The 23,658-nt window shown below is 43.8% G+C and overlaps 2 protein-coding genes across 2 annotated transcripts in view; both read left to right on the top strand.

Moving 5' to 3' along the window:
* scaf8 (SR-related CTD-associated factor 8) overlaps positions 1-10,316 on the top strand; it is a 44,528-nt gene extending 34,212 nt beyond the window's left edge. Inside the window, exon 21 of the mRNA XM_076877737.1 lies at positions 10,017-10,316. The gene's annotated coding sequence lies outside the window, so the exon portion shown is untranslated. The remainder of the gene's footprint in view (positions 1-10,016) is intronic.
* Positions 10,317-11,921: 1,605 nt separating this feature from the next.
* The window catches only part of tiam2a (TIAM Rac1 associated GEF 2a), a 60,831-nt gene continuing 49,094 nt past the window's right edge, over positions 11,922-23,658 (top strand). The window contains exon 1 of the mRNA XM_014410608.3: positions 11,922-12,177. The gene's annotated coding sequence lies outside the window, so the exon portion shown is untranslated. The remainder of the gene's footprint in view (positions 12,178-23,658) is intronic.

The following is a 23,658-nucleotide window of genomic DNA, read 5'->3' as shown; positions in this document are numbered from 1 at the left end:
TTGTTTTTTGTTAATATGCATAAAAAAATACTGAAGAGGAAATTCTCCAAACACAGAAAAGTAGATCCTGAGTCCTGAGTGGTTAACCCCGTGTTCAGCGCCTCAAACTTCCCTCCTGCCGTTTGTCCAATCTGCCGAGTCTGTGGGCGTGTGTGCGGCTCTGTCGATATCGCCCATGACGGTTCCTATGCCGCCCCGCTGATGGGGATTAAACATTCATCATCATGTTTATTAATGACCAGCAGGCATCAGGGGTCTCCAGGCTGTCACACACATGCTGCAGACAAGCTAAAGCTCACGATTTCTGGCACTTTCTCTCAAGAACTTGCACACAGAATAATAAACACACAGCTACCTGCAAAGGTGGCTTAAATATTCATGAACCCCTCCCTTTGTTGTTGCTTGTTTTCAAGCGTTTTTGATGGTTAGAAGTTCTCGTGTGTGCAGCTATCGATCCACTGGCCTGTTAAAGAGTTAAAGAACAGATTTTGTGTCTCTCTGGAGCGCCAGCCTCTCCCATGGGTGGAGGGATGGACTGAGAACATCTGTGATGGCCGACTCCTGCAGAGACACACCAGTGTGTGTGTGCAGGGTTGAGTGGTCTGTTACCTATAGAAGCTTTAGAGGAAGCGCACTCCCAGTTTATTTCTTCCTTTCTCTCTCAAATAGACATGTAGTCATTTCTAAGCAGGCGGCTGCGCAGGCAGAAACCAAGCTGCCATTTTTATTCAATAAAAGCTGTGTGGCTGAAAATCCTTTGAGTTTATTTGCATCTCTGCATTTTAACCATTTTCATCATTCACTCTTCAACTCGGAGACTCGGAGATGTGCCCTCCTCTTAGGTGATACTCATAAAAACGACATACTTTGCACCACAGCCTCTGCAAATGAAATGATAAATGAGTGATGAGCAGAAGCGCACTGATGCTGCACTGCTCACAGCCTGCCGTCTCATTCTGTGTGGTTGAGCGTCTCCCTCCATACCTTCATTATTATTGTGCTCTGCTGCCTCCCCTTATCCTTTTTTTTACTCCTTTGGCCAGTCGTGTCTCATTTTACTTCTCTGCAGCTCCATCTTTGTGCTCCACTCTCCATTCTCCCCAGTGAAGCGTGTCACAGTCTGGTCAGATTTCTTGGTAACGGAGCCTCTCAGTGGGAGATGCTACCCAGATCATAAAACTCGCTTAAAATATAGTTTGTAAAGCTGTGCATTGTGTGAGTGAGGCTGAAGAGCAAACTAAGGAAACTGATCTCAAACAAAGTCAGGCTTTTAGTGGAAAAAATAGCAGTTGGCTGGTTTTTGGACCGGTTTAAATATAAACACAGATTTTAAAATGATTTCATATTCTTAGTAGATCTGAACTGGAAAAACAGAACAGGTAGAAGGCTGGCTTTTAGAAAGAAAATGCTGGCATTAACCAAATATTTGTAGAAACAACAACAAAAACTGATATATACACACTCTGGCCACTTCATTAGGGACACCTTTCTAGGTGTCCCTAATGAACACAAACGATTCCTGAGAATTTGTTGGTTACGTCCAAGATGTGAATCTCCCGTTCCACCACATCCAAAGGGGCTCCGCTGGATTGAGATCTGGTTACTGTGGAGGCCGTTTGAGGACTCAGTGTCATTTTCAAGAAACCAGTTTGAGATTATTTGAGTTTTGTGACGTTATCTTGCTGGATACCTGGTGTGTGTCCTTTTATGACCATACATATGAAGGGATGGACATGGCAAACTTACATACATGCTTCCCTTAGCTAGTATTACTAGAGAACACTGCATACATTTTCATTATTATGCAGATGATATCCATCTTTATTTATCCACGAAGCCAGATGATACAATAAAGAGATTTCCTGCTTCTAAATTCAGATCAAACTGAGGTTGTTGTTCTCGGCTCTAAAACCCTCAGAAATACACAATCCAACCAGATGACATTACCTTTCCCTCCAAAAACTCTGCGGCGGGCCTTGGAGTCGTTTTTTGACCGCCTCTCAGAATGATGCTGAAAAACTACTTTGTGCATTTATCACTTTTCTCCCATATTAATGTCTCTTTATTGGCTCACTGTTAAATTCAGGTTCACATTTAAAATCCTTCTCCTCACAAGGCCAAGCTCTGTAATAATAACAATCAAGCCTCATCCTATCTTGAAGACCTCGTACCACATGACCTCATGTTTGTCTTTTTCAGACTGTCCTCTGTAAACAGAGATGGTTGTTTAGGAAAATCCCAGTAGATCAGCAGTTTGTAAAATACTCAGACCGCCCGTCTGCGCCACGTGCATTCATTCAGTCTGAACTTCAGCAGGCTGATGTAACCATGTCTACATGCCTAAAGTCAATGAGTTTCTGCTACGTGATTGGCTGATTAGATGTGTAGAAATATCAATGCTATAAAAAAGTAATATCACAATTAATACTCAAAGGCTGTCCTTTAATTTTATAATAACTGCTGTATTTGCTTTCAAAACATTGTAGTTTACTGTGTTATCTTGACTGAAGGGGTTTAATGAATATTAAGTATTAAGAAAAAGTGAAATATATGAAAGCTACCTTTCAGGCTATAGCTCTAACCTCCACCAAACAGAGGAAGGCAACACTTAAAGCAAAGAAGGCACATGAATCCCTGCTTGATCGCTCTCTTGATTGCTTGAGCGTTTTAAAGACGACCGTGGCATTACAAAAACCTTACATAGTCAATATAAAGTAAAAATGTTTCCATTTGCTTTGCTTTTTCTGACTAATTTGCATTTAGTTACTATGCTATACCCTGACTACGTGAATACATGTGAAGATGTGCATCAGATTTTTAGATTTTGTTTCGTCTGTGGGAGTTTACAGGCTTTTGAGTCGAAACAATAAAACCTTTTCTATGTTAAAATGTCTGATTCTTTAATCTAAAGGGGGTTTCTATTCCATTTCCAATGTTTCAGCACAGCACATGTAAAAAAACAAAATAAAAATCAGACAATAGACAAAACAGGAAGTGTCTGTGCAGCATAATGCAGTCCGGCACAACATCCGATGAGGCTTTTATGCAGCTTGAGTCACAAACATAACTCATGAAACGAATTTAAACTCAGCAGAAAACTGAACGTGGAAACGAAGACGAGAACAGGAACAAACGCGTCAGTGGGAGTCGGCAGAGGAGGGTCACCATGTTTGACAGGGTAACAGAGGGATTTGTTTCTAATGAGTAAACAGACAGCGTACACTACTGCCAACCCACACACACACACACACACACATTCTGTGTTGTTGTGTGGGAGAAAATGAGAAACGTGAAACTTGCACTCGTCTCAAAGAGTTTCTCTGTTAGGAAGAATAAGTGTCAGTGAGGTCTGGCTGTTGGTTTGGGGGGTGGCAAAACCTTAACTGCACAGAGAAAAGAGGGGAACTGGGTATCACATGTACCGTGTAAAGGTTTCCTATCCTTATGAAGTCATATTGAGCAAGTAAGGCTGGCCAAAATAACAGAAACATTACTTATGGGAGGACTTTAGTTTCCATCATCATAATTAACATAGTCAGAAACATCAGCAAAGTGACCTCTGAACCAGTTAGTGTTTCATGTGTGGGTGAGCTGTGTCGTGGTTTATACTTTATCAGATATGGATTCATAAATTTTCTGCCCAGCTGATACAGTATAGCTGATGTAAGCACAGTTTATATATAGCCACGCCTCGATACTTTCATTACACGTGTTTGAAGGCAGGATCGGAGTACACCGTCACAAATCGACTCAACTCTCCCAAAACCCGATTGCTGAAATGACCCTGTCACTAATGAGTACTTGCAACAAGCTAACTTGTTAAGTAGTAGTTTACCAGCTGCACTGCCATAGATCCACGTGCTTCATAATGATCTTATTTTTGATTATTGGAGAACAAAAGCAAACCAAACTCTAGCAAAGAGAAGCTGGTTTTAATAGATTTCTAATGACGCTGCTGGACCAACGTGCAAAGAACCTTGGGAGAAGTTGAGCCCACATAAATCTGTCTTGCTTCTTCTCTCCCACGTTTCACACCGGTCCGAGTATATGAACCTAATTACACTTGAACTTAATAGTTGACAAAGCAGTAGCTTTTGTCTTTCAAGGCCTCGTTGAGTTATGGGGCCACAAAGAAGTCTGTTCACATGCAAGTATAATCCCAACCTTAGTGTTGCATGTGGGCAACTTCGCTAAGATGATAATGCTCTCATAAACGCACCTAAAAATGATTTAAATAACTAAATATGACTGAAAACAAGAATTAAACCAAATGGTTCCCATGACCTCGTGATTCAACAGCACTAAACCTGTCTGGGGTGTCCTGCGTATTCCCTAAGACCTGGAGCGTTTCCCTCCTGCAGATATCCGCTTCATTATCCACTTAGATGTGCTTTAGTATTTTTAACAGCACACACGTTTCTGTGGAGCATGGAGGATTTTCTCGTGCACGTCATACACACACTGTGCTCAAATCAAACATGTGAGTGTGCACACGCAACACAGCACACAGGAAAACTAATCTGATTTCACAGCCCAAATGAAAAGTGATGCACACATACACACATCCATTAGCTATTATTAGGTAAATAGGCTAATAGGTAAACACACAGAGAGCTGCTACGGAGACCACAAATGTCAGAGGGACAGCAAGAAGCGCTTGATTGTAGTGTTGAGTTCTGGGTGTGCTCACTTAGGGCAAACACCAACAGGCAGAGATGTGACTCCTTTATTGGAAGTCACACCTGGAGGCGAAAACTGCCTGCTAGTCATTTTTATCAGGTTTATTTAGCCAAATGTCAGGAAGTTAATCGATCAGATACTCTAACGACTGGCTTCTCGGTTTGTTCGCAGCTGCTAAACAAAGTGTAGAGCATGGCACTGCACGCAAACACTCTGCACCTGAACACGCTGTAGAAATGTAGTGACAAAATCACACCAGCCCCTCCTTCTCCACTGTAGCTCTGGCTGTCAGTTGTCGGTTATTTAATCTGTATGAGTGGTTCGCCTGACATTGGAAAATGATTTAAAATAGATTTATGTCATAAGATCACCTACCAAACTATTACTGCTCGTCTCTACAGTCCTTCGACGCTCCTATGACCCTAATATTAACAGCCCACGGATGAACTTTAGGTAGCTCGATGTCATTACATAATTACCACTCACCTTTGAGAATTTCGCCTCCTTCTTCTCCCAAATGGCTCACATAACTGACCTGACATTCTCATCCACAATGCTTTACAAGCTGGACACGGCCAGGTCTGCACACCGCAGCACTTGGGGAGACCTCCAGCTACAAAACAGAAACGTCCTGAGTGCTTTTTTGTTCACGAAGCTCCTGCAAGTCAGAACAGTGGTTGGCCTCACTATAAATAAACATTTCCACCTGGAAAGACTAAGAGAATAATGCTGTAAGACGTTCTAGAATGATCTTTATTATCCCGGTCTCACAGACAAACTGTACCATCTTCAGTGTAAGATTAATACTTTGATTACAGTCCCCAGTTTGATGGTGCTGCTGACGCATCCCGACGGGATGAATGCTAAGAATCTATGGTGATGATAGTGTATAAAAGTGAAGGTCAACCTGATGAAACTTTTTAATGACAACTCAGGAGACAAAAGCTGCAGATCCTAAATATATGGAAAAATGATCCTCAGGAAACACTTTGCTCATTTTGGATCACAGTGAATACAAAACTGATTCCATTTTGGACAATTAAAAGTCCGAGTGGAGGATTATCCTGGGTGTATTTGAAGTCCTTAGCATACATGGCATAAAAGATGGATGAAGCTACCATGACTTCAGCCATTGGTCCTGTTTCCTGTAGTCCAGATAAACATTTCCACCTTCACCACCTGTTTGGCCGTGAAACCGCACATTCATTGGCTAATGACTTGTCACTTAGAGTTCATTCACCACTGAATAAATAATCCTGCTTTGTGAAACGCAGAACGAACCTGCAACCACACAAACTCACTTAGATAAAGAAGTCTTCTCTGGCACTGGATAAAAGTTACTCCATTAAAAGTTATCGATAAAGGTAACTAGTTAGCTACAAATGCTAACCATTGCAGCAGAATAAATCCAGGCCTCGAACTTGTCTGTACACATCATTTTAAGGTAGAGAATCCAAAGTGTGACTTGTTCGTTGGAGGGATCGGCAAAAGCAAAGCAGTCTTTTCTTCTTTTAGTGAACTTTATCTTCACAGATTTCTCCTCTGAACTAACTGAAGTTTATCCCTGAATGCTCATAAGCTGAAAACAAAGACGCAAACATGCTAACGTAATCTTACAATCACAAAGGATGATCTAAATGTCTCCCTCCACAAGGCCTGTAAACAAACCAGTCCAAGTGGTTTGGAGGAAGGTATCAGCTTTCCAGGTCCTGCTTTGTCTAATAACGACATGTCAGACAGACCCCTCCCCCCAGCTGCCCTTCCCTTAGCTTTGGTGCCCTCTGTTACAGTGCATCGCACTAGTAGCTAATAATATTGTGCTAAAGACCCAGAGCACTGTATCTGTTTCCAATTAAGAGGTGAAATGAGCAGGTTTTTAACAAGGTGACTGTAACAGCGCCCAGCTTCCCTTCACATGGGTGTGAAAGTATTTGTCAGCAGGGAGTGAGGAGGTTATGGGTGTGGGAACCTTACCTTAGTGGGCACGGCAGAGGGACAGTCACAGTCCTAATGATGCAACAACAGTTTGGTTCTCATGCTTTAGACATTGCAGCAGACATCCTCAAAACACACTAATTACTTCATATATTAGCAAAAGACTAATTTTTTGGGTGAGATTTGCTGCGATAAAGATCCATCCTGAGACTTTCTGCTCGATGTTGTTTGCGTCTTGCTTGTTTTCAGCTCGTCTCCTTGCTCTTATTGAGTTTGAGCAAGTTGAATTTAGCCCAATACAAATCACATTACACTTCAGAGTGAATGATTGCATTTAGCTCATTGGAATCAGCCTTTACTGTTTTTTACTGAATGAAGCTTTTGATTTTTAGGCATGTTTGTTGGCTTGTAATGTGTTCGATCATTTGACTCTGTGTAAGCTTGCGATAACTCAATCAAACGTCCCTGCGTTTGCTGTGGATTCCCCTCCACTGGCCTGCAGGACTGTGGCTGCAGGAGTGAAGAGGTTTAAAGCAGCTTAAACTGTCACGCCAGCCCAGAGCTACAGACTGTTTCCTTATTCTCTTTCACTGAGTCTATAAAAGATGAGGCTTGTCCAGTCTTGATCTGTCTTTCATAAAGTAATCTCTCCAAAGTCCCTCAATCATTTATATTCTTTGCTCTCTCGTGTGGGATATATATTCAGCCACTAACATGCTCTTAACTTTGTCAGTGTCGAGTCTGCCCCACATTCAGACAAAGAAAAGGACAGCCGTGTGTACTTTGGTGCATTTTTAGACCAGGGCCTGATGTCACGCTAACCGCGCGCCGGGTTGTCCTCCATCAGTCATGCCCTCCATGAGCTTAGACATGGTACGGTGCCACCATGCACCAACTTTGACGTAGCCTGGACGACAAACATGTTTTTGTTTCAGGTCTGATGGTTTTCTTCCGGAGCTGCTGACTGTAAAAGCAAGCGAGAGCTGAATGTTTTGGAGCTGGTGCAGGTGGGCATGGTTACCTGAGAGGAAGTGGTAAACAGGAAAAAAGTCAGTTTAGATCAAACACAGAGGCTTAAAGGGATAAAGAAGATGTTGTATTTCACAAAGTTCTCCTTGTGCAGCACTGCAGCCTCGACGGTCAAACTATGGAGCAGCTTTAAGATGCTCATCAGGTCTGAGACAGGGCCACGCATCCCGTTATACCACACGCTGGATATACTGTACATACAGTATGTTACATCAACAAGTAGTCTGACGAGGGGTTTGTGCACGTTTTACTATGACATGGCCACAACAAATCACTTCCTGTTCTACAGTTTTAAAACTCCCGATTGGCTGATTCCTTTCTTAGTGTTTTATTTTTGTTGCTGCTCATCTGATGCCGTTGTGGGTATTTACCATAACTAGTCATGTGAGTTGTGATGTGCACGAATAACATCAGTTGTGAAATAGTGTCAGGAGGTTTGTTATCTTCATGTTATAATAAGCTGTAAGCTTTTGAAGCAGTTTATGGGCTTTTAAAATGACATAATGTCTTATATGTTTTCAACCTGTAGCTTTGTATTGTGTTGTTTTTTTACATCGTATCATAACCAATCACAGCCGCGTGATTCTCTCATGCATTTCGTATGTGTGCAGAATCCGTAATCATTTCAATGATGACTGATGGATAACATAATGCTGTCTTAATAATCCCTGCTTCAAAGCTCTGGGAGTTGTGGATATCCTTTAACAACTTCGCTGCACTTACCTTGAAATGATTCATTTTGCAGATGGTAATGAGTGCAAGTATAGATGGATGGAGGCAGGCAATCAACCACAGAAAGAAAACTATGCTTTCCCTGAGGCAGTTTTAGGGAAGTTGTATGTGATGACATTCTGCAAACTAACATGGATTAGATCCTTTTTTTAAAAACTGGGTTAACAAGAACCATTTTATTACTTTTTGTTGTTATGCTGGCTTCAGGTGCCGACACTTAGCTCTATACTTATCTTACAGTCCCATCCTGTTTATCACACGGCCGTCTCAATCTTTTCTCACAAGCAGGCAAACAAAAGAGTAATTCAGCTCATCAGTCTGTAGGAGTCTCGTGATAGTTTCTTCACCTACAACTCAAGTGATGAGCAAACACATCCAGCTCCCCTCACTGCTCGGTAACGAACGATCGTGCTGCAGACAGGCAGTCAGACAAACACATGATGCAACGTGTGGAGGACACGTCTGTCAAATATGTCGTTTCCCACACCGCTGAATCCATGCAGCTTTATATATCGTCTGATATCAGCCAAAAAACAGTATATTCATCATCTTCAACTCTGACACATATCTTGCACGTCCACAGTTTGAAAAGCATTTTAAATGATGCTCGACTCAAAAAAAAAAATAGAATTACACTAAAAGAACTGAGGGTTTAATAATGTAAGTGCATGTAAATCAGGGGCTTTAAGTGCTGTGTCTGTCCTTTAAAGACCCTAATAACATTGCTGCAAAAGGGTGGCCGCTGTGACACACTTTGCTTGTCTAAGCCATTGATTTCTCATTAGTTAGGCCCTCAGGAGTGTACAAGCTATCACTTGGATCAGCCCTGTTGTATTCAATTAAAAGCCTTTCCAACACACCCTGGCTTTTTTCTACCTTATCTTTAAGTGCATATTTTTTCTGTTGCGTGAGCTGCTGCCATGGCCTCTTTCATTTTGGCTGCCATATTTAGAAACAAGTAAGGAGTTGTTTCAGGGTGTGGCAGTGGTGGCTCTGATTATAGCCCTCCCTTTGTCTCACATGCACCTTATGACATCTCCTTCTTTGTGTTCATGAATGCTGCACACACAAAAACCGTGTTCCCAGCACCTTCTGCCTAACCCTGCCAGCCTTTCAGACAGCTCTATGAGAAAAATGTCTTCCAGCCACAGCAAACCATTAGGGCTCACATCTCAAATCAGTTTGGTAATTACACATGGACGCTGAACAGGCCAGCTCTCACATCTCAGCACCTCATATAGTGGTAATAATGGCCAGATCACAGCCTACAAAAGGCAGCTATGAGAAGGGTGTGAGCATCGCTTATCGGGGAATCTGCAGCCCCCTCCCTGCGTCTCACGTACAGTAACACACACTCACATAGAAATGCACGAACTGTGACGATCCTATTAGAGAAGCCATAATGGCAGAACAAAGCGATGACAGTCGGAATAGCTGGACCGGGGGTGTTGAGAAGCCTCATTTAAGAGGCGAGGAAGGAGGACTGAGGTGTGGATGTGTGTCACTATGTGTGTTGTGGAAGCCCACATTTCTGGCTGAGCTCAGTGCTTTTTGCTCCCCGTTTTGTTTTAAAGCAATAAACTGACAATACCAATATTTCATTTCACCGGCCCTGTCCTCACTCCTCGGTGTGTTCGCAGGAGTGGCAAAGTCAGGACCGTCGTCTTGTGCCAGGCCGACAGACAAACACAGAGGGGATGATGGGCGGCAGGATGACCGTCAGAGCCAATTACGTTTAATGAGATGTGGAGTGACCAGAGCTCCCGAACGCTGCCAGATGACACAGGGAGCTTCCGAATGTATCCAGGATTCTGCCCTGGAAACATTGTGTGCTGGGATTGGTAGCATGTCACTGGAAAGGCTGATAATGGTTGCCCAGTTGATTATTGCACTACGTTTGATTACCAATAAAAAGATGTGAATCAGTTCAAACGCAACAAGTTCCATTTGTAATGATTCACATTCCCTAACAACCTAATTTGTCTCTGAAATCCTTTGACACTCCTGCAGATGCATATTAAGATATGTTGATTTCACAACAACATGCTTAGTTAACTGGAGCTAAAATCCCCAAGGCTATGCATATCCAACCAAGGGGGATGAAAGGCTGCTTGTTGTGATGACAGATCCTGATCAGACTGTGATGAAAGGAGTAGAAATACTGTATCTGCTTCTACGACAGGCACCGTGGCCACAGCTGTAAACTGGCTGATATGGAGACTGGACAGGGCGGGCTGGGCTGGCACACCCGGCCAAAGAGCCACGTTATGAAACTCAAGCTTTGTGCCAGTTGCGAGGGAGTTTTAAGGAAGCAAGGCCGTGACGGTCATGTTATCAGTAATCTGAGACATCTCGACAAAGAAGGGTAGAAAGAAAATGGAACAAAGGACTTAAATTTAGTCCAAGAGAAACAGCGACAGTGGCAGCTACCGCATGATTTCTGAGTTCCTGAGGAAAACAAACCTGTTCCCTATCACACTGCCTATCAGTTCATCAGACCACGTGACAGTCAGGGTTGTCACTGTTATGTAAAAGATGCCTTCTTCACCTTTTCCAAGGCTTCAGGTGAAGGACTGTCATGGAGAAAAGGCTTTAAACTCAACTACTTGCCCCAAGAAAGTTTCGTTAATGCTGGATTTAAACCTTTGCAGAATGATTGAAGAGTTCAGAGGAAAGAGTGAAATGCTCACGCCTGTTCTGACTGTGGTCATAAATGCAGATGGAAACAAATAGTTTGGTGTCAGTGACCCAATCAGTGCGATTCATATCAGGATGATTCTCACACCGATTGCCTCCCATACCTCCTCTTATATAATAACTAACTAACAACCCATAAGTTAACTTTAAAATATAGTCTACACATTTAATAGCTATTTACATTAAATCTATAATTGCATATGTTTAACTGCAGTATCATTTTCTTCACCTGAAGCCCCGACGAGCCCTCGGCCCCCCTTACATCAGCGTTATTCTCAGCTTTCTATGTGTAATTAAATACTGCATTAAGCAAGAAGATGCTTATAAACACACAGTATAAAATATGATCATTTTCACAGATTATATCATAACATCCCCAAACTCATTTTAATCTTGGTGCTGACGATGTTTCCTTCTTTTTTAAAGTCTTTTGATTGATTGATTTTTTTTATCTGTGTGGTCCTTTACAGTTCTTTTACTTTCACCAACTTTCCATCAAAAGGTTTTAGCAGTCACTTCAAATCAAGCTTAGGCTTTAACCCAGGACACCCAAGAAGTTTTTTTAATTGAAGTTTATTTAACAATCAGAGAACAGCCAGATTAAATAAAGTTCAGCGTCTTTTTCTCTTTTCAGTCTGACTACAGGAAGCTAACTGTCTTCACAGGCTGAGCTGTGCTCATGAATAAAGTGTAAAATCTGTCCTTTTGAATAAAGGGAAAGGAACACTTTTCTGATATTTTTGAGGACCCTAAAGTCCTTCTTCGTGACCCCTAAAAAGTCCACGAACCACAGTTTGAAACACCTTGGTTCGTCACACGGTTAGATTTCCTTCCACGGTACTCCATGTTGTAGTCTATTCAAGGCTCTCGGCCATCCCCCCTCTCCATGTCCGTGGGAAGGAGGAGTTTAACCCCACATTGCGAGGAGTCCGCAGTCTCTTGGCGCTCCGACCCGGGATCGTTTGGCGTGGACACGGAGGGATCGTGGAATTAGCTCCGAGAAACGCAGACTTTTTAATGCAGCGCTGGTATATTAAGAGTTTTCAGAGAGGAGGACGCAGGAGTGCTGCGGGGAATGTGTTTCACGGGTGGAAGCATTAGCCGGTAAGTTGTAGACGAACTTATTCCCAGTCACGCTGTTTTAATAGACTGCCGTTCAGCTTAAACGCGTCTCCCACTCTGCGCGAAAAAGTTTAACAATTTAACAAAGAATTTCCAGTAAGTCGACCAGTGACTGAGGCAGCGATGTAATCCAACTGCAGCACGTCCGATTATCCAGTGATTTTAAATTTGAATGATTTCATAGAGATATCTGTTTTATTCTGAGGCTTTCTGCCGTCGTGTAATTATTCATGTTGACAACGGTCTCCCCTTTCTTCCGTCTGTGGATCTGTCACGTATTAAAGCCTTCACTGTGGATGTTGTTGGACTTTCTTACCTGAAAAGCAGTAATCGTTATGTTTTATTGTGCGCTGTGAAGCAGAATTTGGGGTGATAAATAGGAGCACCATAAACACAAACTGTGCCTGGACACGATCTAAAAGTCCCACTAAAGGTATCTGCGTGGCTGTTTCATGCTGTAGCTCGCAGCAGTGTCACAGGCTGCTTATAGCTTTTGAACTTCTTTCTCATTTATAGGCTGGGAGATGTGGGACACACAGGATGTATACTGATGTGAATTACCTGCCACTTGCATTGTTGTTTGGGTTTGTGCTGGGGTGGAAGGGCTCTAGCCACATACAGAGGCAACAAAAGGGCCCCGGGACCCCCGGAGTGAAGGGTCAGCCCAGAGCAAACAGAGTTTTGGATTAAAGGAGGAAGAGCCCGGCATGCCTTTTGGGATGGTCATGGAAACACCCACAGGAAGGTGTCAGTCTTACTGTCCTCCTACCTTTAAATGCCACAGATGAGAATGAAACAGTGGCTAATGTTTGACTCGAACAGCCGCCCGGGTCACTCATTTATCTGTCTGATGGCTTTGGCTGGAGTCTGTCCAGTGTTTTGCAGCAAGACAGATTGGATATGTGCTTGCACTGTAAATGTAAATCATTTACTCCGGTCATTTTTATCCAGGAATTATGCTGAGCCCAACATGCCCAGGAGGAAAAACTTCAGCAAATGCCTTGTTTATTTTTCTGCAGGGGGAACATGCTGCGTGCTCGGTTTATATTTCATCAGGCCTATCAGCCCCCCTGCCTCTTTAATGGACTATCCAGAAATAGTTATTTACTTACATAATTGCGTTGATCTCATGTGTGTTCCCTGTTCTTTTTGTGCGAGATCAGTAAGAATAGCACCGTGTGCATATTTTGGCTTCTGTGGTTCACATTTTTGCGGCACAGAAGTCCTCCGCCACAAGGAACATATTGTTTTTACTATTCTGTTTTTCCCTGGATTGGAACGGGGTCTTGAACCAGAGCAAAGCTGACCGAGTGTGTCCCTTAATTTCCTTTTAGTGGAAAACATGTGATAGTTTAGCTGGTTCGTTCTGTCCTTCTGTGGCACGAGGGGCGAGTTTCATCTGGCAGGGCCGTCAAAGTTGTTTACAAGTGATAAAAGGGTGAGGCCACGCTGGCTTCTCTTTGGGTGGCACAGAGTCACAGGCTCAGAAACAGCATGACTCTGTGACATAATTACCACTGGAACTGCAGTCAGTACATCAACAGCTGATGCACTTTGTCAAGTAACTTTAAGAACAGCCGTCTAACTGTCGACTGCTCTCGTCTTTGCTTCTTTTTGATGCTCCGTGTGAAAAGCAGCCTTGGTCAGGCACAAAAACTTGGAAGTGTTTTCCCCTGACTGCGCCTGTCATCATTAATTCTCAAAGTGTTCACACACTGGCCGAGAAACGCCAATGTTTCATGTCTTCTCCTCTGCACATTTTTCTCCATATAAGGTGCACGGGTAACATCTGTGCTCATTGTCACACGGGGATGAGGGCCTTTCACTGTCTCTAGGTAGAGAGGCCCTGCAGAGGGAAACCACAGGGACTCCACACGAAGGAGACAAAAGGATTTGAAAGGATCACATTTAAATGAGCAAAAACTTGATTTCTTTTCGGTTTCTCGGCACGTTCGCTTTCTTGATTCCAGTGAAATGCCATTTTGAGGCTTCTGTTCGGGCTGCACAGTCGGGCGAGCATAATGGTGGCCTGCGTGCTTCTATTTCTTGCTGCTGTGGTTGAATTTATATTTGGCTTTCAGAGTGTTTGCTGGTAGCCCGTTGCCAGCAGTGTCTGGAGTGGTTGCTATAAAAAGCAGGTGATCTAAAAGCTGCTGTTGACAGCATCTTGGCCAAGACTTCTCATTTCATACGGCGCTCACCGAGAGGCTGACCAAAAGACACGTGGCTGGCTTTGACCCCTTCTTGGATTCACGCAGCTACAGGTCGAAGAGCTATCACGGACACAACACCGAGGTTATCCTTCTTGGCTTTCAGCGGACGCTTGGACAACAGTAATAACCGAACCCTGTCGCTGAAACGGCAAAAAGAAGCCGCCGAGTACTTTGAGTGCTGCATAATTCAGAGATTCTGAATTTAACTTGTTTTGCAGTGGATACTGGGCTGGTGGTCGCACACACACAAGCGTGCGTGCATCCACTTTGTGAGATGAACCGGCCCATTCATGCTCCTCCTCACACTGGCTCCTCTCTTTGAGGAGATTCATTTAATGCATTGGGCTAAACGGAGCTTCATGCTGTCTGGGTCACCTGCTAAAGGGAGGCAGTAAGGTTTTAAATGCAGGCAGGCATGTAAACAATTGGGGTGCAAATGAAGAAGAGGATGGCGTAGCTCTTCACGTGTGATTCAGACTTTCATTAACCCCAAAGAAATAACTGTTAGGCTGTTACTACGCTTTTATTGATGGCCTTATATATCATGCAGCGATTGGTGAACACGAGGGAAAAAGCTCCCATGGCAGCAGTTGAGTAGCAGTGCATGTAATTCTTGTAAGCTTGTTAGACGGCGTGCAATATTTCAGTCTGGTAATGGTGCTGTTTCAGCATTTTGAAAGCGGACCAAGTGATTTAAAGGCCTTGAATATAGAAGCAGTAGTTTGTATTATCTAAATGTGTGAACAATGAAATGACTGACAGTATGGCGGCTACAGAGACCTCAGTCGGAGGGCGTGTGATCGTCTTCGCTCAAAGCATATTCCTCCAGAGCGTAGCTCTCTGTGTAAACCCTGTTTGAGGTCTGGATTGTAAATATTCAGACTGGAAGCAGTCGAGCTGCATCACGTCTCTACTGCGTACACGAGAGAAGTCTGTATTTACATGATGTTTGTGTTTAAAAGATGACGCGTGCTGGCTCATTTGTCAAGCAATCAACAGCCCAGTTTGTATGGAAATAACCCAGTCTGTGTACACACACACACACACACACACACACACACACACACACACACACACACACACACTGGCTACAAGCCTGTTTATAACAATAGAAATTGTGATTGATCTGTCCTACCTCAGTCCAGTAGCCATAAGGTCCCACTTACTATCTGGGCCCTATTGGAAAGGCAAACACAGCTGGTGCTACAGGCTAAACGAGTGCCCGGCGCTGGGATGTTCAGCTGACGCTGTGCGTCTTGCATTGTCCTCCATGATGGATGGAGCAAATTCTGGGTACACATTTACAACAACGTCCCAGCTGCTCAACAGCGGGTGGATGTAAACTATTTTTATTTTTGTTTTAAAGAAAACTAAAAAGCCCTCACCTCTTTTTAAATAGTTTTTTTTATTATTAATTTGTTTTTTATAGTTAATTAAGACACCACATTTCTTGTCATACTCGTCTAACAGGTACCCAACTGCAATGGGATCCTTTCAGAAGATGACAAATGATGAATCTGGGCGATACAAACGTCGGAAATAAAGTTAAGATGCTCATAAATCCATCATCGTGCACACATGGATGCAACTGTATCCGGTAGTCCATTCATCCCAGCCTTACCTTCAGCAGTCAAATATCAATCATCACAATTGCACAACTGCAGTCTTGCAGGATATTGATGTTGCTTCGCTTCGTTCGCTCGCTCAGAAGCTCGCTCCAGTCCATGTCCTTATCTGCACAGTTTCCTGGGCTTTGTGAAACATGCAAAGTGTTTCGAGGGTCTTTGGCAGCCGTTGCATTCATGTTATGTTGAGGAACATTTTCAGGCTCATTAGCACCCCTCTGCCCGTCCAGCCCACTCCCTGCTTTAACAGTTGGCGGTTTGATCTCTGAGATAGATAAGCTCTATTCTTTACTTCTTAGTCTCCAGCCTTTGTCACGTTGGCGTGCGGCCAGTGTAAACACAGACGGGGTCCTGATTGCTTTAGGTAACCAGCAATCCTGACGTCCACTCATGGAACACGCTCAATTAAAGATTCCTCTAAAATCCTGTTTTTTCCGAAGAGGTAAATGTTTTTAAATAACCTGTTTCCTGAGCTGATATCATCATCCAGGCTTGTTCGGCTCACGGGCCTCGTCTGTTCGAAGGAAAAGGATGTAGAAGTGAAGGGCTTCATTGTGCCACAATAAGAGCAATGAAACAGAGTGTGTAAGAACATTTTATCAGGTTAATGTGAAATTGTGGCTAAATGGTGTAAGACAGGCCTCACATCCTCAACCTAAGCCGAGCGGTAAATCAGCCAGGCTGCTGTAGGAGATCCTGTGTGTGCTTATTTTCTATGGCACCCCTTCTCTACCTCAAACTGTAGTTTAGACACTTGGGTTTCCCTCCCAGAAACTTCCAGCTCCACTTTTCTGTGTTCGGCTAGTGCCAGGACACGATCTGAGCTGTTACGTAAGAGGCGTTTAATGCAGGGCTGGGCTTCCCTGGCTGCGAGTGACAAACGTACCCACTGCCCGGCTGGCTCTCTGTGACACTCTGGCTCCACAAGAAACTGCCGGGATGGTTTTTCACACCTGATGGCTGCAGGTGCCCAACACCAAGCGGCTTTATCTACACAGAAAGTACAGACCGTACAGACTCCGTTAGAGGAGAAACACTTGAACCGAGGAGCAGGGCCGCTGTTCGCGTATCTTTACGTCCAACAACACAGGATATTTCCTCATGGATATTTGTGCTACCAAGCATAGTGCTTATCTCACAAATGCATCCTTGGCAAGTTGACATGCACAAAAGACACAACATTTAGATAAAGTCAAGGTTGGTATTGGCTGTTTCTTCCATGGTTAGTCATTCAGATTACAGGGTGCGGTTTGCAGTCCAGCGTGTTGTAATATGGGACAGCTGTGCAGATTTAATACACTTCCCTCCCTCAAAGAAGTCAGAGCAGGCGACACTATGCACCCTCATTGCTGCAGCTTCACTCATATCACCAAATCCATAAATCTTCCTTTAAAACTTGATGCGGCGATGGTCTGAGTCTGATGGAAGGAGGTGTGAAGGGGATACCTGAGGCTATTACAGGTATTTGACATTAAGGTGTCACTGGAGCTCCAAACCTGTCTACTGCTCAATCCTCGTGTTATTTAAGGTGCTAGAGCGCTGGGTTTATGGACTGTCATTGATCCTGGTGTCTCTGTTCATGCAGTGCACTTTAAATTAGAAAAGACGTCAGACAGCACAGATAAAGTTGACCCAAAAAACTCTTATCAAAAAAAATTAATTAAACATTGTTTGGGAATATTTTTATTTAGTTTTTTACCTAGTTTAAGTGCACTGATTCCACTTTCACATACAGAAACATTAAAGCAAACCTTTGACCTCTGCAGTGAGGCAATCTTGTGGCTCTTTTATGATTTATAATGAACTCACTGGAGGATATGGAAGGGGAAAAAAAGTCCTTGTGTACAAACTTCTGGAAATCCAGCAGGGCAGCCATGTTTCTTGACTCAATATTCATATGCAGCGGTCCCCACGAATCAGTTTATGCCCGACAATATTTTCATGGACCAGCCTTTAAGGTGTCGCGGATAAATACAACAAAATAAAACCAAAAAAAAGAAGATTTATTCATTACACACGGGAAAAGACCCAGAGAAACCGAGTTAACAATAAAAGCGATAAAAACCCTGAAAACCATACATTTCACACCCGAGCCTCAACTCTCGCGGCCCGGTACCAACGAGTCATGGACCGATACAGGTCCGTGACCCAGGGGTTGGGGACCGCTGTTCATATGGAGTCTTTTTGAATTGCTCTTAGTTTGGCCCCTCGCCCATGAAGCGTTTGCCTTTGGAGACCCTACCAGGGGCAAATTGGCCTGACGATCTAGCTCTTGGATTACGTGGGCATGCAAACCCTTCCACTGTGGGACATTCATGCATGGGGAGGGTTTATGCCGCTTGGCTAGCGTGACAGAAGAGCTAGACGATTACAGTCTAGACTGATGCCCGCGACCCGGATAATTGGCTGAAATTGGATGGATGGGTAGCTGGACCTTTATTAGTCAAAGGAGGGCTTTAAGGCAGGTTCTCGGCTTCCATGCTTCATGCTTAACCAAGTTCCTGTCTTTAAAAGGTAGAGCTCATTGACCCATCTGTCTCTTAGCTCCAGCTTGTGTTGTGACATTTTCATCAATCTTTCCATTTGTCTTGTTTCAAAAAAAGTAAATAAGCTTTAAGGTCAGCTGTTTCTTCTAAATGGGAAATCTCTTGAGTTTCTTGGTGTTTTATTTGCAGAGTTTTCAACGCCGCGGAGTGAAGGCAAACTTGAAAAGGTCATGACTCTGCCTCTGTTGAGGCCTTTTGAGTCCGGGTTAAAGACACACCGTACCACGGGCAGAGCAGGAGCTTGTATGGGTTATCTCTGACAACCACTCAAACATCCCAGGTGGGTTGTCGCACTCAGCGGGACCGTTGTTGGCCTTTCTGGATGGATCTGACTGGATGTGGAGGCTATGTGTGCTGCAGTTTAGGGGAACGAGTGACTCACAGCTACAGACGATATACAATACACATCCTCTTTATGTGTGTGTGTCTTTTTGAGAATATGACTGCCGAAATATGTGAGGCCAGTGTGGTTCCCATGCTATGCAGCAGCCCTTCTGCCCAAATTCTTCTCAGCTGAATAATGAGAAGTCTGTGTTACTCTGCATAGCTCTCTCAAAGCCTCCAACATCCATGTTGATGGAGTAGCTGCGTACGAAGCGCCTGTTGGTTTTCAGCGGCTGTGAGTTTTGATCTCTATCTCACCTGCTTTCATGGTGGGAATCCTGCTTCCAGCATATCAAAGGAACATAAAAAGTCCTTTTTAAAGATTTTTCTACATCCGCCAAACAGCCTTTTATATCCTCATTGCTATTCCCCTCGCATGTGACAGGATCCGGTGTAAAGTGAATGCGTACAGAGGTGAAGTCATTCATTATAAATCATTTCCACTTTGCAGGGTGAAATCATTTATTCACAGTCTCATGAGGTTAGTGATCCAAGGAGCACACCCTGACTGGTGACTAATATGCGGCTGATGTTGTGTCACTCGGCCCAGCGACATGCAGCAGATACTGTTTGGTCTCCAGGTTACTGCGCTTCATCTCGTCTGTCATTGCAAACAGCTACTAGGAGGCTTCGTTTGCTCAGGCTTTTAGAGGGGACAGGTTTTTGTTGACGAGTCCCAAATGTCTGTTTCTTCCTGGCAGAATAACTTCAAGAACATATCACAGTTATTACAGTAATTTTGTCTCTTTAGGCGCTTGCCCTGCTCCTCTGTAGTAATTTTGTGAGCGAGCGGTTTTGTCTCCAGCGGGAAGCCCTGCGGTCTGCTCGCGTGGAGAAATCGGCTTCACTGGAAACTTGCGGGTACCAGTTTTTTTATACTAATAACGATATATTACAGCACATGGGTGCACGCTGGCATGCCCGGGCTTAAGCTAATAATAACAACATTGAGAAATGCCAGGAACTGGGTTTTCCTGACAGTTAAGATGATTGCTGCAGTTCAAGGAGCTGCGAAAGCTGTACTTACAGTCATATTGTGTTATTAGCCTCGTGCATCCCTTTTTCCTCCCCGTCTGTGTGATTCATATATGCGTTTGTACTTGATCAAATTTAGATTCCAGTAATTGGAAACATATTGTTTTTCATTGTCTTCCACACTCAATTGGCCCTTAAGTAAAACAGAATAGTAAAACAGGCCATTAGTTAGTGGGCAGTGATGATGTGTGTGTTTCTCTCTAATGGGGGTTGTCTTAAGTGTTCATGTTTAATCCCAGACGTGCCTGCTGCTTTTGCTAATTATTCTATCATACAGTGCCACGGGCTTTTCTAAGCAAACAAGTATTTTAACAAGCTGGAAAGCTGCGCTCATTTTTTCCGATCTTTTCCCAGCATCCATACCGTCACGTTTAATGTCTCGAGGTGCAGTAAGCATTCAGCTAACTAGGGCTGCCACAAACGATTATTTTGATAGTCGACTAGTCACCGATTATTTATGCGATTAGTCGACTAATCAGATCATCATCCACTGGACGTAAAACTACAGCTTATTGCACCAGCAGCATCTGCTCTTATATAACTATCATTAGCTTACAGCTTTAAGCTTTTAAGGTGCTAACTAAAAATAAAGACAAGATGATAGTTTATTCAATTTTAATTAATGAAATTTGCAGATTGTTTCGGTAAAGTTGAATAAACTCCTTGCTATCTAAAATATAACAGGACACCGGAGTATATTCTCCAGCATCTCACACTTCTGATAATCAGCTGTCTGCTTGACGTTTATTCAGCTGTGTAAAAACTATAACTTTAATCTCAGCCAAACCGATTTACTCAGGAACAAATAAAATACTAAAAAAAAAAAAAAAAAAAGCCAAACAACAACATTTTTAATTTATCTAAGTGACTCATATATATTTAACCTGAGTCGCGAAAGACGGCGGTGGGTTTGAAAACAATTTGCCGGGAGTCCGGTGTTCTCACGGCGCTAGTGACCTAGCCCCCGGCTAGCTATCGAGCTAGTGGGTAACAGACGTCTCCGAAAACGTCGGTGTCCTGATAAACTGAGCCGATATTTGAGGTTTACACAGCTACATTCTCGCCTGAAAATATGTTAAACGTTTATTTTGTGACCCAGAAAGAATAATAAGAGTAATATTAAAACTAACTAGCTACCGCCATTGTTGGAAACTAAGCTGGGCCGCGCTATGAATTCTGGGACACAGCTGCTTCTTCTTCTTCGGGGTTTAACGGCAGCTGGCATCCTTGTACATGCAGTGCTGCCATCTTCTGTTTCAGTCCGTTATTACACTCTTAAATCCTGCTATTATTCCTGCGTCTTTTGCGATCTTACAAAGCTTCAAACGACACGTTGACTATTAAATCAGTCGTTGACGATTTTGATAGTCGACGTAATCGTGACTAGTCGACAAATCGTGGCAGCCCTACAGCTAACCACTAACTGTACATGGAATAAAAAACATCGAAGAACTGTTGTATCGCTGTCTTGATGCTGCGTGCAGCCACGCAGCAGAGTCGCTTTGATGTAGCGTGAAGCGAAACAGCTTCACCGGCACTACAGACAAGTCGGATCAGGCCGGAGTGTTTGAAGTGCCTCTGCTGTGTGCCTTTGTGGTCATTACTGCTGCTTAAAGCGGGCTGCAGTGCATCAGTCCTGTCAGAAAAGCTCCTTTTGTTGTTGTTATCATGCATTGATGGCAGCACAGTAAGATCTGAGCAAGTCTGAAGTTTTTGGTTTTCTTTTCATGTCTCGCTCTTTTCTTCTTAATACCTTTCTCGTGGTGGGCACGGGCAGAGCGCTCCTTTATCTCCACCAGCAATGAGAGAAACGCTGCATTGTTGGTACTTGGCTATTTGCCTCAAGGGTTAAGTATCCATCTCCATTCCCTCTGAGCCCACGCCAGCTTAGGAGGGAAAGCCTGTGAATAAATGCCACCCTTGTACTCCCATAATGGAACAGCTTGACCTTTCGTGACCTCTGCCGGTTGAAGCATCTGCCTGTCGATTTCTCCGGCCCGTCCCGTGGGACATCGCCGGGCTTTCACATCTGCCTGTGAGCGGTGATTCGATTAGTTGAGGAATTTGTTTTGCTGAATAAAAATTAAGAGTCGGACTGTAATTTTTCAAAGTCAGTAAAAGAATGGCCGCCAGCTGAAACATGCTGTAGATTTACTGTGTAATCGTGTGAAAGTGCTGGTTTCTTTGTGGGCATTGTGCACGACGACTGCATAATGAGCATGATCCTCATTGACATTCTTGATCCACCCTATATGAATGGGATAATAACGAGTTTGGCAGGAGCCTTAATTTAATCATGTTGGTAAAAGCGGCACATATGCGGCACAGCTGCTGGTGCTTAGCCGAGCCTCGCCGTGCCCTTCGCTGAGGTGGTGTTTGGTGCCCGCTTTGGCTTGTTTTGTGTTATCGGCCTTTCTGAACCACATTCCTCTCTGAAAAGGCTTTGCAGAGAAGGACAAAGGAGTTAGCTTTGCGGAGATTTGCCTCTGACTTTTTCACAGCCATCGAATTGGTTCACGTGCCTGTGCATCGCCGTGACTTGTGAGACTGGTTGCACAGGTCACTCTTTTGTTGTTGCCTTTCTTTAACTTTGCAAGTTAAACACAGGTGCCGCTCGAGTGCTTTGTCCAGCACCTGTTGTGGATTATAGGTTGATAAAGGCTAATTTCTTGAGATAGTTCTGCAGTGAGATCTAATCTGGCCCTCGCCGTTTCAGCGAGCTTTGCAGACCCCACGTCCTGATGTTGGGATTCAAAATCTGTTCCTGCTTAGAGTGAAAAGGAGGCGGAAAATTCACATGTCTGCTCGCATGCATTAGCAGGCACATTTTCACACAGTGTTGTGCTCCAGTGAATCAGGCTAGCCCTTGACACAGTTTTGGACAGAAACTGTGTCATGCACTGGGACATGCTCACCACAGGTGGTAAACCTGTTCGTAGGTGTTGAGCTGCAGGAGCCGGCACTGTGGCCTTAACGCGCGCGCACACACACACACACACACACACACACACACACACACACACACACACACACACACACACACACACACACACAAAAATCATCGTAGCTTCATGTTCTGCTTTTATTCCACCAGGTGTTGCTGTTTATTGGCTGTTTGATTTCCTTTTAATCAAAAAGTCTTTAAATGTAAGCAAATAAAAATCTGACTTTGACTGCATGACTTTGCATTAAGCTCACATTGCATTCCTTCATTTTCAGATACTTAGACTTTCTCAAAGTGTAAGGAAATTCATACTGCCCCCAGTTGCATCTCCTGTAAACATGTAACATCTTACAGTCCCGGCTCGTATGCAAGAATCCATCCACCATATGCAATGTGCAGCTAACAGCATTCGCCGATTGTGGAGGAAGTGGATTGCTGGCATTTTGGGCCATGCAGTCTGTAACGCCCTCAATAAAATATCTGTGTCTGTGTGTGTGTGTGTGCCTGGCTCCTACCAGCTGTCTCACCCATCATCAGTGCTTCCAGGGTGTTTAGCAGACAGTCCAGCTCACACTTGTTTCCTCTTATCTGTGCCGTGGACAGTAACAGTTACTGTAAGTTCTCTTTAGCCTGTTTTTGGCCTCCAATAAAACTCCGTGTTCAGGTTGTTAATAACCGGACGACTCGTGGGTCTGCTTTCCCGAACATTCGACCAA

This window comes from Maylandia zebra, linkage group LG19, assembly GCF_041146795.1.
Source record: "Maylandia zebra isolate NMK-2024a linkage group LG19, Mzebra_GT3a, whole genome shotgun sequence".
NCBI lineage: Eukaryota > Metazoa > Chordata > Actinopteri > Cichliformes > Cichlidae > Maylandia > Maylandia zebra.
Note: the sequence above shows the minus strand (reverse complement) of the source record. Positions and strands in the feature narration are given on the sequence as shown.